Below are 15,291 nucleotides of genomic sequence, written 5' to 3' on the forward strand. Positions count from 1 at the left end.
AAGAGGGGGAGGGGGAGGGGGAGGGGGAGGGGGAGGGGGAGGGGGAGGGGGAGGGGGAGGAGGAGGAGGAGGAGGAGGAGGAGGAGGAGGAGGAGGAGGAGAAGAAGAAGAAGAAGAAGAAGAAGAAGAAGAAGAAGAAGAAGAAGAAGAAGAAGAAGAAGAAGATCCATTCTGTTTAGGGAAAATCAGAAAATGGATCCAGTAAAGGGAAAGAAAGGAAAACCCTGTAATTAAGAGCTCCAGGTTTGCATCAGTGCACCTATGGGGATTTGAAACAGGGCAAGAGGTTCATGATTTGACAGAGGATCATAAACTAATGACAGAATTGGGGGGGGGAACCTACTTCTGTTTGTCTCACTTGAGCCTACTGCCAATCACTGGGGGTGGCCAAGAGTTTCAATATTTATCTGAGGGAGGAAAATAATTTCTTTCTCTCCACACCATTCATAATGTTATCATTTTCTAACACAGTATGAATAGCAGAGAGAGAGAGAGAGAGAGAGAACTTTTTCTCCCTCTCTCATATTGTACTACAACTCTGGATTACCCAGTGACTGGCAATAGGTTCAAGTCAGACACACAATGCATAATTAATGTATGGAATTCACTACAACAAGCTTAGAAGGTTTTGAATGGGGGTTAAATAAATTCATGGAAGATAGATCTGTCAAGGATAATTAGCTATGACAGCAAAGCAGAACCTCCATTTTCAGAGGTGGTGTACCTTTGAATACCAGATGTTAGGTAGGGGTAAACAGAAGAGAGCCTGTTGCCCTCATGACCTCTTTAACAGCATCCCTGAAAGATCCTAGAAATAGGATGCTAGACTAGATGGCTGTTCAGTCTGATACAGCAAGGATGTTCTTAAGTTCTCACATTGCCATAGTTTTGCTCCATAACAGAACTGGGTATTTTCAAATGAATTACGCTAATAGAATAAATGTATTTTGTGGGATGTGCTTACACTTTTAACAATTTTCTATTATGTATTCATTTGACAGAGCAATTATTTACAAGCAAAAGCTGAGAAGACTAGGGAAGTGGTTTTAAATTGCACCACATGGAACCAAATGCTAATTTGACATCATAAACACAGTCAGGAGCTGTAAATAAATTAGTTTTCTTTTTCTTTTTTTCTGTTTTTTTTTAAATCTAGAAAATAAAGGAACAACAGGGTGCTGGTGCTTTTACACTGCGATATAAACAATGCATACTTCTGAAAAATGCACACAAATATGTTTTAATCGATGGGAGAAAAATGCATACATTTCAAAATGTGCATAACTGATACAAACATTTGAGGAAAGAAGCACTGAATTTCATGCAAAAAGAAACAAAGCTGGCAATCTGAGACAGACTCGCATCGGAACAAGCTTTGAGATGGAATTTGGAGAACGTTGGCAAGCTCTAGTTTTGCTGATTCACACATCCCTATTCAGCAATGTCTGGCTGGGGAGAGCCTCTTAAGTGACATCTGTCCTCTTCTGTAACTGGGTTAAAAGCATAAGAAGGTCTATCTTGTCAAGAATCTTGTTTCTCACAGTGACCAACCAGATGCCTGTTGGGTAGCCCACAAGCAGGTAATGGCCCTTTTCCCATTGTTGTTCTCCAGCAACTGGTAATTGGAGGCATACTCTGAACTGATGTTGCCGGTGATGACTAAAGTAATTTCTGTGAAGAGATTTAATTGGGACATTGCATTCTCAACAAGAAGTGCACTAAAGCAATGGCGTGTATCCAAGTAATTGACATTACCCTAATCTTAGAGACAGAGGGAGGTGGCCTGGGCAAGGCAGGGCAAGTCCTCCTAGAATTCAGATTCAAATCTATGAGTGAGTGCCATCATTTATGTTGCCAAAACAGCAACAGCCACACACACAAGAGGGAGGTGTCAGCAGATTCAGGGTATCTCCGAGCTTCCCAGAACTGTCTGTCTGTCTGTCAGAAAATCTAAGTGAGGGAACATCAGAAACAGCTCTGTGCTTGGTGCCCATGGAAAACTGACTCATTGTTGAGAGGGGGAAAACTCCTGAGAATGGTGTGGGAACAGCTGGAAAAGGAGGACAGAGGAAGAGACAAATAGATATAAAAGCCTCTAGCAATTCACTTGCTCTCAGAAGCCATAGATATAAAAGCCTCTAGCAATTCACTTGCTCTCAGAAGCCAACTATTCCTTTGCCCTGAGTAGTTTCCTGGCTGAGAAGTAGGGATGTACGAAAGTCACCTACCTTTTTGAAAAGTGACATTTGCGGTGGGGGGGAGGCTATTACAGAAAAAAAAAGGAACGCAAATAGCGCCCACTACGCTATTTGCGTTCCCCTTTTTTTCGCCGTAATAGCTTACGTAAATATTTACGTAGGCTAAAATGGCGAAAAAAAGGGAATGCACATGGTGACCACCATAGCCACGTCTGCTGTTGTTGTTGTTTTTTGCTTGCCGTGATAGGCTACGTAAATACTTACGTAGCCTATCACTGCCTCTGCAGGGACGCAAATGGCGCCCCTGCATTAGCCATGATACGCTACGTAATTATTTACGTAGCCTATCACATCTATGATGAGGAAGCGCGGCCGCCATTCGCAAGTCAGCGCGGACGGCAGCAGGTAAGTGCTCCGTTTCACGCACCTTTCATGGCGCGGGGGGGCAGGAGGGCTTCATTCCACCACGGATTTCGGGGGGCCCAATGCACTGGCATTTGGCCTCACCAAGATCCATGGTGGAATTCTCTGAGATCCCTACTGAGAAGGGAAAGCTTTGATGGTTCCCCTGCTAAATCCACACTGATGTAACATTTTACTGTGGAGCTCCACTAGGGATGTACGAATTGTGTACCTTCCGTGCCACTTGACTTCCGCAGTTTGCAGTCAGTGTTCCATTTTGCCATTCACTAGGGATAGCGGAGAATTCCGCCATGGATTCCAGTGAGGCCGGATTCTTTAGAAACCGGACCCCCAGAATCCAGGGCAGAACAGCCTCCTGCCCCCCCCCATGGAATCCCCCCAGGACGGCACTTACCTGGGGAGGATGCAGCGGATTCGGCGGCAGTGGCGGCAGCTCCGGCAGCTGGTCTCCTGCCCGGCCGCGGCAGGGCTGCTGCCGCCACCATTGCCATCCTTGCAGCCATGATAGGCTATGTAAGAATTTACGTAGCCTATCACAGCTAACCTAAAAAAAAAAACAAAAAAACACACAGCATACGCAAATGGCGGCTATGGCGGCCGCCATTTGCATTCCCTATTTTTCGCTAGGGATGGACGAAAGTCCCTTACCTGGTCCCGCAGCTTGCTTCGCGGTGGGGGGGAGGCGCTTCGGTTCTCCCCCCGAAGTTCAGGCCGGGGGGGGAGGCGCCCTGCCTTGCCCGGCCGAAATTCAGGCTGGGGAGAAGCGCCCCGTCTCCCCGGCCGTGAAATACAAAAGTAAAGTTAAAACACACACACACACACATACATACGTGATAGGCTACGTAACGATTTACGTAGCCTATCACGGGTAGATTTCCAAAGTCAGCCGTGATAGGCTACATAAATTGTTACGTAGCCTATCACGGGTGACTTTGGGGGGGAAAAAGCGTGTACGCAAATGGCGGCACCCATGGGCGCCGCCATTTGCGTTCCTTATTTGGGCCCAGGTAGTCTACGTAAAGATTTATGTAGACTACGGCAAAAATAATAAAAAATTATTTTCGCTGTAGTCTACATAAATCTTTACGTAGACTACCCGGGTCCAAATAAGGAACGCAAATGGCGGCACCCATGGGCGCCGCCATTTGCGTACGTGCTTTTTTTTTTTTTCAAAGTCACCCGTGATAAGCTACGTAACGATTTACATAGCCTATCATGGCTGACTTTGCAAATCTAGCCGTGATAGGCTACGTAAATCGTTACGTAGCCTGTCACGGGTGGTTTTTTTTTTTTAACTTTACTTTGTAATGGCGGCAGCGGCAGCCGGTCGGAAGACCAGCTGACGCCCCCTCCCCGCCGAACCGCCACCGAACCACTGCTGGGACCCGCCGCCGAAAGGGACATTCGAGGGAGGTAAGGCCCATCCCAGGTGGGGGCGGAGGGCGGAGAATTTCACCGCCAATTTCGGGGGGCCGAATGCGTTGGCATTCGGCCTCCCCGAGATTCGTGGAGAAATTCTCCGCCATCCCTATTTTTCACTGATTTATCTTACATAAATATTTATGTAAGATAAAAAGGCAAAAAAAAGGGGGAACGCAAATAGTGTAGTGGATGCTATTTGCGTTCCTTTATTTTTCACTGTTCTAGCCTATGTGGTGATTGTCCTTCAAATGAGGACCAACTGCTTTACCTGGAGCTTAGGCTAGTCTGCTATCTTTCCCCAGTGCTGTTCCTAGGGATGGCGGAGAATTCTGCCATGGATTTCAGTGAGGCCAAATGCAGTGGCATTCAGCCCCCCGAAATGCGTGGTGGAACGTCTTGCACCCCCGCCCCCCCGCAGATCCCCCCGGGACGAGGCTTACCTAGGTCTGATGTTCTAGACAGCGACAGCTCCAGCAGTGGGTCCGGCAGCGGCAGCGGTGGCTGGTCTTTCGACCGGCTGCCGCAGCCACCATTACCATCTGCCCTTTGCCATGATAGGCTACATAAATATTTACGTACCCTATTACGGCAAGCGAAGAAAAAAAAACCCCGCATATGCAAATGGCGGCTATGGCGGCCGCCATTTGCGTTCCCTTTTTTTTGCTGTTTTACCCTACGTAAATATTTACATAGGCTATTATGGTGAACAAAAGGGCAACGCAAATAGCGTAGTGGGCGCCATTTGCGTGCCTTTTTTTTCCGCCGTAATAGCTTATGTAAATATTTATGTAGGGTAAAACTGCGAAAAAAAGGGAACGCAAATGGCGGCCGCCGTAGCTGCCGCCGTTTGTGTACGTGGGTTTGTTCGTTTTTCTCCCGGAAGGAAGGCTGCCCAGTGGCTGGATTTCTGGCTCCACATTTCTGGCTGGATTTCAGAGTGGAGCCGGCCAGAGAAGGATTTTGGGGGGAAGTGCAGAGCGCCTCTCCCCCACCACGAATCGCCTTGTTGAAAAGGTAAGTGACTTTCATACATCCCTAGCTGTTCCTTGCTTAGTCACTACTGATATCTGAAAGAGTCATAAAGTTATAAAGGAATAATGTACGAAAGTCACTTACCTTTTTGAAGGGTGACATTCGCAGTGGGGGGGAGGTGCTCCATCCCTCCCCCTGAAATTCTCTCCAGCCGGCTCTGCTCCGCAGAGATTCTGCAGAGCTGCCGGCTGAGGCTGCCTGCAGCCAGATGTCCAGCCGCTGGGCAGCCTGCAGGGACACAAATGGCAGCTGCCGTAGCTGCCGCCATTTGCGTCCCTGTATTTTGCTGTGATAGGCTGTGTAAGTATTTACGTAGGCTATCATGGCAAAAAAAGGGGGAACACAAATGGTGGCCGCCGTAGCTGCCGCCATTTACGTTCCCTTTTTTTTGCCGTGATAGGCTATGTAAATATTTACACAGCCTATCACGGCTTTTGCAGGGACGCAAATGGCATTCCTGCGTTAGCCATGATAGGCTGCGTAAGTATTTATGTAGCCTATCATGGCTATAGTGATTAAGGGAATGGCGGCCATGGCGGCCATTCGCAGAGCAGCGCAAACGGCACCGGGTAAGTGTCCAGTTTCACGTGCCTTTCGTGGGGGGGGGGGCTTCGTTCTGCCATGGATTTTGGGGGGACAAATGCACTGGCATTCGGCCTCACTGAGATCCATGGCGGAATTCTCTGACATCCCTATAAAGGAATAAAGTCTTGGAAAGAATCCTCGTCATCTGTGTCCTGAGTTGGCTATTGGAGGGGACTGCAAGAGGCAGCTAGGGCGCTCCTGGCAGCGGACGATGAAAAAAAGCTGCATGACTGCTGGCTCCGCAGGACCTCGTGGTGCTGTTCTGCAAAGGATTACGTGGCATGGACTGAAAGGAATTCAATCCCATTTCAGTCCGTGATGGAATTCTCTGACATCCCTAAGCTCCACTAGTAACATTATAACCATGGGTATACAACAAAAGGATCTCAAGGACTGCCTCTCCCTGTATGAACCTACCTAGGCCCTGAGGCCAGGTTGAGAGGCCCTTTATGTGTGCCCCCTCTGAGATAAGCTTGGGGGTGTCAGTTCAAGAATAGGCATTTCCTGTGATAGCCACATGTTTAGTTTCATCTGGGCTGATATTGTTTTACCAGGCGTAACTAATGTTATGGCCCAATTCTTACAGGTTGATTTCATAGAATCATAGAATCATAGAATAGTAGGGTTAGAAGGGGCCTATAAAACCATTGAGTCCGACGCCCTGCTCAGTGCAGGAATCCAAGTCAAAGCATTCCTGACATATGGCTGTCCAGCTTAGGGATGTCAGAGAATTCCGCCATGGACTGAAATGGGATCCAATTCCCTTCAATCTGTGCAACGGAATCCTCTGCAGAACAGCACCATGAGGTCCTGCGGAGCCAGCAGTCATGCGGCTTTTTTTTTTGTCATCCGCACAATGCAACTTACTCCTACGCATGTCAGCACCCCACATGCACCCATCTCAGCTTTGTATTTCTACATCCAGCTCATTATCAGACCTCCTGTAAGTTATCTCAGAAGACCCTTGGGTGAATGGGGGGTGTTTTTTTTTCCAGGGAACAGCTGGATGGAGGGAGATTACACACACACACACACACACACACAGAAGAAGAATACAGTTCTTCATATTCCCTGGTATGTTTATTCCTCATTTTTTCCATTCCCTGAGCATGTGCAGAGTGTGCTTTTTATTCAAACAAAGAGAAGGTTGCTGATCTTTCCCTTCATGCTGCATTTGTACAAGTGAAGTGTGACTGTTTCAGAAAGAACTTTCCATTATACTGTCTCTTTTTCTTCATGAGTTTCATAACAGAAGTGTGGTGCAGTGGTGAGAGTCCAGCCCAAAGTCACCTAGTGAGATAACTAACAGGAGGTTTGCTAATGAGCTGGATGTGGAAATGCAAAGCTGAGCTGGGGGCAAGTGGAGTGCTGACATGTGTAGGAGTAAGTTGCATGGAACTCAGTAAGACTTACTTCTGAGTAGACATGCACAGAGTAGGTTCTCCTCTCCATTTTAGCCTCACAACGTCAACAACATAGCTGGATGTGGAATTGGAAAGCCTAGCAGGGAGAATAATACTCGTGCAGGGCTCCAGACCGGCATGGTCATGGCATGGTTTTAAAAGTTTCTTTCTTTCTTTCTTTCTTTCTTTCTTTCTTTCTTTCTTTCCTTCTTTCCTTCTTTCTTTCTTTCTTTCAACAGTGTTGTTTTAAACAAAGAGTGCATCGCTCAGGCACACCTAGGGCAGCCTTCTTTTGGGAAACCCCGAGGAGGAGGAAGTGTTTTGGCTGAAAGTAATTACTGCACGTCTCAGGGCAGGGGAAAAAATACGTAAATATCTATGAAAAATAGCCTTTCTTACGGAAGTTATGCAGAATTACTGTTGTCGGTACGGATTTATCTTCGTAATTCTTGGAGCGGAAAAAAAAGAGGAGAATTCTGGGGGCTTGCGAATGACGGTACGGAGCACTGGCCGCAAACTGCGGAAGTCAAGGGGGCCGGAAGGTACACAATTTGTACATCCCTAGTCCAGCTTCATCTGGAATGCATCCAGTGTGAGAGAGTCCACCACCTCCCTAGGAAATTGGTTCCATTGTCGTATTGCTCTAACAGTCAGGAAGTTTTTCCTGATGTTCAGCCAGAATCTGGCTTCCTGTAACTTCAGCCCATTATTCCGTGTCCTGCACTCTGGGAGAATAGAGAAGGGATCCTGGCCTTCCTCTCTGTGACAACCTTTCAAGTACTTGAAGAGTGCTATCCTATCTCCCCTCAGTCTTCTCTTCTCAAGGCTAAACATGCCCCATTCTTTCAGTCTCTCCTCATAGGGCTTTGTTTCCAGTCCCCTAGTCATCTTTGTTGCCCTTCTCTGAACCCTCTCCAGTTTGTCTGCATCTTTCTTAAAGTGTGATACCCAGAACTAGACACTCCAGATGAGGCCTAACTAGGGATGTACGAAAGTCACTTACCTTTTCACAGCTTGGATTCGCGGTGGAGGAAGGCGCTCCGTCCCTCCCACCGGAACCCTCCCTGGGCCGGCTCCGCTCCATGGCAGCTCGGTGGAGCCTCCAGCCAGGGCTGTCCGCAGCCGGAGTTCTGGCCGTGGACAGGCTGCTGTGGACACAAATGGCGGCTGCTGTAGCGGCCGCCATTTGCATCCAGCAAAGCTGCCATGATAGGCTACGTAAGTATTTATGTAGCCTATCATGGCAAGCCAAAAAAAAAAACACAGTGTATGCAAATGGCGGTGGCTACAGCGGCCGCCATTTGCATTCCCTATTTTTCACCGTTCTAGCCTACGTAAATATTTACATAGGCTAAAACAGCGAAAAAAAGTGAATGCAAATGGCGGCTGCCATAGCTGCCGCCATTTGCATATGCTGTTTTGGGGGGGGGCTTGCCATGATAGGCTACGTAAATGCTTACATCGCCTATCACAGCAAAGAGCAGGATGCAAATGGCGGCCACGGCAGCCGGTCAAAAGACCAGCCGCCACCGCCGGAGCCGCCGCCAGAGCTGCCGCTGCCAAAGCCCCAGGTAAGTTTCGTTCCGGGGCTATTCCGTGAGGTGGCGGGGGTGGAAGGCAGTTCCGCCATGGGTTTCAGGGGCCCGAATGCCAGTGCATTCGACCTCACTGAAATCCGTGGCAGAATTCTCTGCCATCCCTAGACCTAAGCAGTGCTGAATAGAGGGGAACTAGTACTTCACATGATTTGGAAGCTATACTTCTATTAATGCAGCCCAAAAGACCATTTGCCTACTTTGCAGCCACATCACATTGTTGGCTCATATTCAGCTTGTGATCTACCACAATTCCAAGATCTTTCTCACTTGTAGTATTGTTGAGCCAAGTATCTCCCATCTTGTAACTGTGGATTAGGTTTATTTTTCCTAGGTGCAGAATTTGGCATTTATCCCTATTAAATTTCATTCTGTTGTTTTCTGCCCAGCACTCCAGTCTATCAAGATCACTTTGAATTTTGTTTCTGTCTTCCAAAGTATTAGCTATCCCGCCCAATTTTGTGTCATCTGCAAATCTGATAAGCATTCCCTGCACCTCTTCATCCAAGTCATTAATAAAAAGGTTGATGAGCACAGGGCCCAGGACTGAGCTCTGCAGTACCCTGCTTGTTACCTCTCCCCAATTTGAGAAGACCCCATTGATAAGCACTCTTTGAGTCCAATTCTGTAGCCAACTGTGGATCCATCCGATAGGTGTTTCATCTAGCCCACTTTTAGCTAGTTTGCTAATCAGGATATCATGGGGCACTTTGTCAATAGCTTTGCTAAAGTCAAGATATATTATGTCCACAGCATTCCCACAGTCCAGTCCACAAGGGAGATTACTTGATCAAAAGATGAGATCAGATTAGTCTGGTAGGATTTCTTCTTTACAAATCCATGTTGGCTTCAAGTAATCACTGCATTATTTCAAGGTGCGTACATATTGATCGCTTTATAATCTGCTCCAGAATTTTCTGAGGGGTTGATGTCAGTCTGACTGGTCTGTAGTTCCCAGGTTTCTCCTTTTTGCCCTTTTTGAAGATAGGGACAACATTAGCCCTCCTCCAGTCATCTGGCACTTCACCCATCTTCCATGATTTCTCAAAGATAATAAACAGTGGTTCTGAGAGTTCTTCTGCTAGTTCCTTTATAACTCTAGGATGCAGTTCATCTGGCCCTGGAGATTTGAACTCGTTCAAAGTAATTAGGTGTTCCTTGACCATATGCCTATCAATCTCAAGCTGCAATCCTGCCCCTTAAGCCTGTACTTCACCTTTGCCAGCGGGGTTATCAAACCTCTTTCAGGAGAAGGCTGAGCCAAAGTAGGAATTGAGCACTTCTGCCTTTTCTTTGTCATCTGTTATCATTTTGCCATCCTTATTTAGTAGTTGAACCACCATTTCTTTCCTCTGTCTTTTACTATGCACATATCTGAAGAAAGCCTTTTTGTTGCTTTTAGCATCCCTCGCTAACCTCAGCTTATTCTCAGCTTTAGCCTTCCTGATGCCATCCCTGTAATTCTGTGCCACCTGCCTGTACTCCTTCTTTGTAGCTTGGCCTTCCTTCCACTTCCTATAGGTGTGTTTTTTTGCTTTCAGGTCTTCTCTAAGCCTTTTGTGAAGCCACATTGGCTTCTTCTGTTGTCTTCCACCTTTTTTTCCTGTTGGAATTGTTTGTAATTGTGCCGTTAGAATTTCCTTTTTTAAAAACTCCCACCCATCTTGGACTACTTTTCTCCTTAGAGTCGCTTGCCATGGGACCTTAATTATCATTGTTCTGAGTTTATTAAAATTGGTTTTCCTAAAATCCAGGGTACGTATTTGGTACACTCAGCATTTGCTTCTTTTAGAAACAAGAACTCAAGTATAACATGGTCACTTTCCCCCAGGGTTCCCGTAACTGCTACTTTATCAACTAAGTCATCTATGTTGGTTAGGATCAAGTCAAGGATAGCCAATCCTCTAGTTCCTTCCTCCACTTTCTGAAGGAGGGAGTTATCCACAACACAAGTCAGGAATTTCTTGGAGGGGCCATGTTTTGCAGAATTAATCTTGCAAAAAATAACGGGGAAATTGAAGTCCCCTATTACTACTACATCATGCTTCCTTGAAAGGTTGGCTGTTTGCTTTTCAAAAGTTTCATCCTCGTCTTCTCCTTGATTGGGTGGCCGGTAGCAGACTCTGACCACCATGTTCCTTTTATTTTTTGCTTCATTTCTTTTAACCCAGATGCTCTCGATGGGGCTACCAAGCTCATCCTCCTGTATTTCTGTGCAGAGATATGTATTTTTAACATATAGTGCAACCCCACCTCCCTTTCTGTTCCTTCTGTTCTTTTTGAACAACTTATATCCTTCAATTGCTGTATTCCTGTCATGAGAGTCATCCCACCAAGTTCAGTTACACCTATCAAGTCATAATTTCCCTCCTGTATTAAGAGTTCAAGTTCGCTCTGTTTGTTTCCCATACTCTGGTGTCTGGTCATTAGTATATAGACATGGAAGACCATGTGCTTTATAGTCTGGTTTTCTTCCTACATGTTTCTGAAGACTATTATTGGGTGCTATTAGAGCTGTTCTCTCCATTGTGGTGTGTGAGCTTTTGTACATTATTACCCCCAACTTTACATCTCCCTCCCCTGTAGAATTCAGTTTAATGCCCTCTTGATGAAGTTCTTCATACTGTGGCCAAACACATTCTTCCCAGCCTTTGTGAGGTGTAACCCATCCTTTGCCAACAGTCCATCTTCCAGGAAGTATATCCCATGGTCCCAGAATCCAAATCTCTCATGCCAGCATCACCTTTGTAGCCAGTCATTCACCGGGGGTATTTTTCTTTCCCTTTCTATCCCTCTTCTAACTACTGGAAAGATGGATGAGAAAACTATCTGGGCCCCAAAGTTCTTGAGTTTCCTTCCCAAAGTTTCAAAGTCTGACATGATTTCTTCATAGCTCCGCTTGGCGGTATCATTTGTCCCCACATGGATGTAAAGAAAGGGATACTTGACAGTGGGCTTTATGAGTGCAGGCAACCCTTCAGTCACATCTCTAATCTGTCCTGCTGGGGGACAGCACACCTGGCAAGTCCATGGGTCTTTGCGACATTCTTGGGTTTCAATCCCATGCAGCAAGGAGTCTCCCACTACTACTAGTCTTCTCTTCTTGTTGTAGGCCTTCGTTTCATTGCCTCTGCTTGACTGACTTTCAGCCTCTTGCTTGCTCTCATGCAGGGTCCCCTGTAATTCTTCCTCTGCAGGTTCTCTTCCAGTCTCATCCTCAAGTACCTGAAAATGGTTCCATAGTTCTACTGCTTCCACTGGTGCAGAGTGGCTTCTAGTTCTTCTGCTCCTAACTGTCACCCTTTTCCAAGGAGTATCCTCTACTCCATTTTTCCCCACCTCAGCATTTTCTTCTTCTTCCTTATCTTGCTGGTGCTCTTCTAGCTTCTGTAATTCACTTTGCTGCTGTAGTTCCATCGTTCTGCCAAAGAACTCTTTGTCTTCTCTTATTTCCTGGAGGGTCGACACTCACCGCTCCAGTCCTCTTGACTTTTCTTCCAATGGTGTAATCAACTTGCAATTGTTGCATGTAGGCCATGATTTTGTGATGTTCATCCTAGGCTGTGAGCGGGGGATGGGGTGGGGAGAGATTTGTGTATTTGTGGATGAATATTTTTCATATTTTATTATTTGTAGATTAATTTATAGTATTTATTTGCATTATTGCGCTAATTATGGTTTATATCGATTTTGGATCCCCTGCTTCCTGTTGTGCTGGGTGTAAGTCGCTTTAAGGCTGCTGCTTTTTGCAGTAGGAAGTGATGCACACATTTAATAAATACTACTACTGCTGCTCCTACTACTACTACTACTAGTGTGTACTTGATGTTTAACAAAAAAGTGGGATCCGTACTGTGCTTTCAAAATGCTACTACACACTTTCAAGAAGCTTTCAAAATACTACCACACATTCTGGAAAAGGAAAAGGAAAATAAATTATTACTGTTGCTAATTAGTACAAGCAACACTTGTGGCCTTTTAATTACAGCATTTTAACATAATTTTCCATATTAATTATTATTACTAAAGTAGTATAATAGTAGTGGTGCATTGTGTCAAGTAATACAATTGATTGATTGAGCATGTCATTTAAACTGATTTATATTTGGATGCAAGTTTTTTTCAGTTAAATGCACATCCAATGTAGGTTCATCATTTCTGAGATACTGAAGAAGGTCTGTAGATGAAGGCAGACAGACGTTGTAAGGCAAAATGGAAGTGGTTTGAACATACATTTCCAGCATTATCAACAACTTGTTTTCAGGGTAGAAAATGTGCATTCAAATGACTTCCACCATACTTGGGCTGCAAGTCTACCCACACTTTCCTGGGAGAAAGACACCTTGAACACTGTGGGGCTTACTTCTGCGTAGACATGCATAGGATTGCACTGTTATAGTGAAATCTTAATTTGCACTACTTGAATGAGTGTGGTGACTAGGGATGGGTGGGTGCCCCCCATCTAGATTCTCCGAGTGCCCTCCCAGCCCCTGCCCCTACTTGCATGCACCCAGACCCACACTCAACCTCCCCGCCACTCATCCAGCTGCCCACACTCACCCGGGCAGCCTCGTCGAGCTCTGCAATCACCCTCAAGAGTGGCATCACCTCAAGCGACAGGCCAGTAGGGCTCCAGTAAGAAGGTGTGCTCACTTGCAAAGAAGGACTCCATAGGAGTAACTCCTCAGAAGTAGGACTCTGAAAGCAAGCTCTGAGTACTGCAGCTGAGCTCTGGGTCAGGCTTAGCAGGCTTTGGGGTTAAAAGCCTTCACTGTATACCTAGCTAGTGTTGGGACAATATTGTTCACCAGGTCCTGTGCATTGTACCTTGCTTTCTGGACTGGATTGATCTTCTCTGCTTCTGACCCTTGGGCCTTGGACTCCCTTTTGATTTTGTTTCTGGTTTGTGTACGGTAACTTACTGCTTCCTCTGTGCTTTGGCCTTTGTTTGTTTCTGGCCCATTCCTGCCTTTGTCTGATCCTGTACTGGACTGGAACTTGTGTGCATGACTATTTGCCTGCTTTGTTGCCCTGCCTTTTGGATTACCCCATAATGTGCTCCAACTCAGAGTCTGCTGCAGCCAACCCAGGACACAGGTCAAACTCAAAAGATCCATATACAATTAAAATGAGCTGAAGTTTTCTTTCCAAACTACCGAATTCTGCACATCTATCTACACATTCTCACAGAAACACATAGTTGCCTTCCCACTAGACTCAGCAGCAAAGCACTGAGTTTTAGCCATGGAGTAAATATATGATCTGTTTCCAGTAAGTGGTACAAACAACATCATCTGGTAAACATAGTGTAAATATCATTACTACATTCTTTGAAATGAAGCAGTTGAAGGGGATACAACTCATTTCCAAAGGAGTAGGGGAGGGAGGGAAATGAACCTTTTAAAGCAGAAATCTTCCCATTAGTTCAGTGTACAGGGATCAATTTTCTACCAGATGAAAAACATGTTTATTTATTTATTACATTCATATACAGCCCAAATTACAAATGTCCTTAGAGTGGTTTGCAATCATACTGCCCCCCAACACATGACAATAATACAGCCGGGGGGGGGGGGATAAGGTATTAAAAACATTAAGGAGTCAGCAGTAAAATAAATTATCATAGTGACAGACAAAGGATTAAATGTCTACTGAAAGAGGAACATCTTAACCTGTTATCTAAATGTATACAATGAAGATGCCAGGCAGATCTCTCTGGACAGGGCATTCCACAGATGAGGAGCCACTACATAGAAGCAGGGGTCCCCAACCTTTTTGGAGCTATGCACACATTTGGGGATTTGAGGAACTGCTGTTGGAACCAGCACAAAATGGCTCACTTGAACTATGTGGCTAGTTGCAAAATGGCTGCAGTGGGGGCTTGGCTAGTCACAAGTGAACTAAAGAGGTGGTGTGGGGGGAGAGAAATAGTGAGGCTAGAGGCTGGGAGGGAGGGGGAAATAGCAAGGGGAAGGGGTAGAGGAAAGAGAAAGGGCAAGGCTAGAGGCTAGAAAGGGAGAAAAAACAAACTTCCCTTACATTTTACAAGGTTTTTCTTAAAACAGTTTTTTTTTAAGGTGGCAGGAAGAGGAGAGCTTTGTGGGCACCATTACAGGTAGGGATGCTGGAGAAATCCACTGCAGACTCAAATCAGGCCAGATATTTCCAAGAATCTGAACTGCGGGGTCTGCAGCGGAGTGGCTCCCCTTACCTCTGTGCCTGCCAGACTCCATGCAGGACAACTTCCAAGTTTTAAAAAGACAAGGTCCACGAATGGTAGCTGCCATTCACAGACCTTGGGGAAATCATGGCCGTACATTGCGTATTTTACGCCATTTGCAGCTGTAAAGCACTGACATTTATGTAAATTGCAGCAGCTATAAGCACTTCTACGGCTGCAATTTACATAGATGGAAGTGTTTTACAGCCGCAAATGGTATAAAATATGCCATTTACCGCCAATATTTTCCAAGGTCCACAAATGGCAGCCGCCATTCACCGACGTTGCCTTTTTAAAACTGGAAAGGCGCCCCATGAAATCTGGCATGCATGCGCAGGGCTCTGGGGATATCCAGTGAGCCCAAGCGTCCCAGCTTTCCCCACAGCAGACCCCACCTGCTCTGGACTTTGGGG

This window comes from Heloderma suspectum, chromosome 4 (assembly GCF_057233095.1).
Source record: "Heloderma suspectum isolate Gila_16-S chromosome 4, 16-S_ref, whole genome shotgun sequence".
Lineage (NCBI taxonomy): Eukaryota > Metazoa > Chordata > Lepidosauria > Squamata > Helodermatidae > Heloderma > Heloderma suspectum.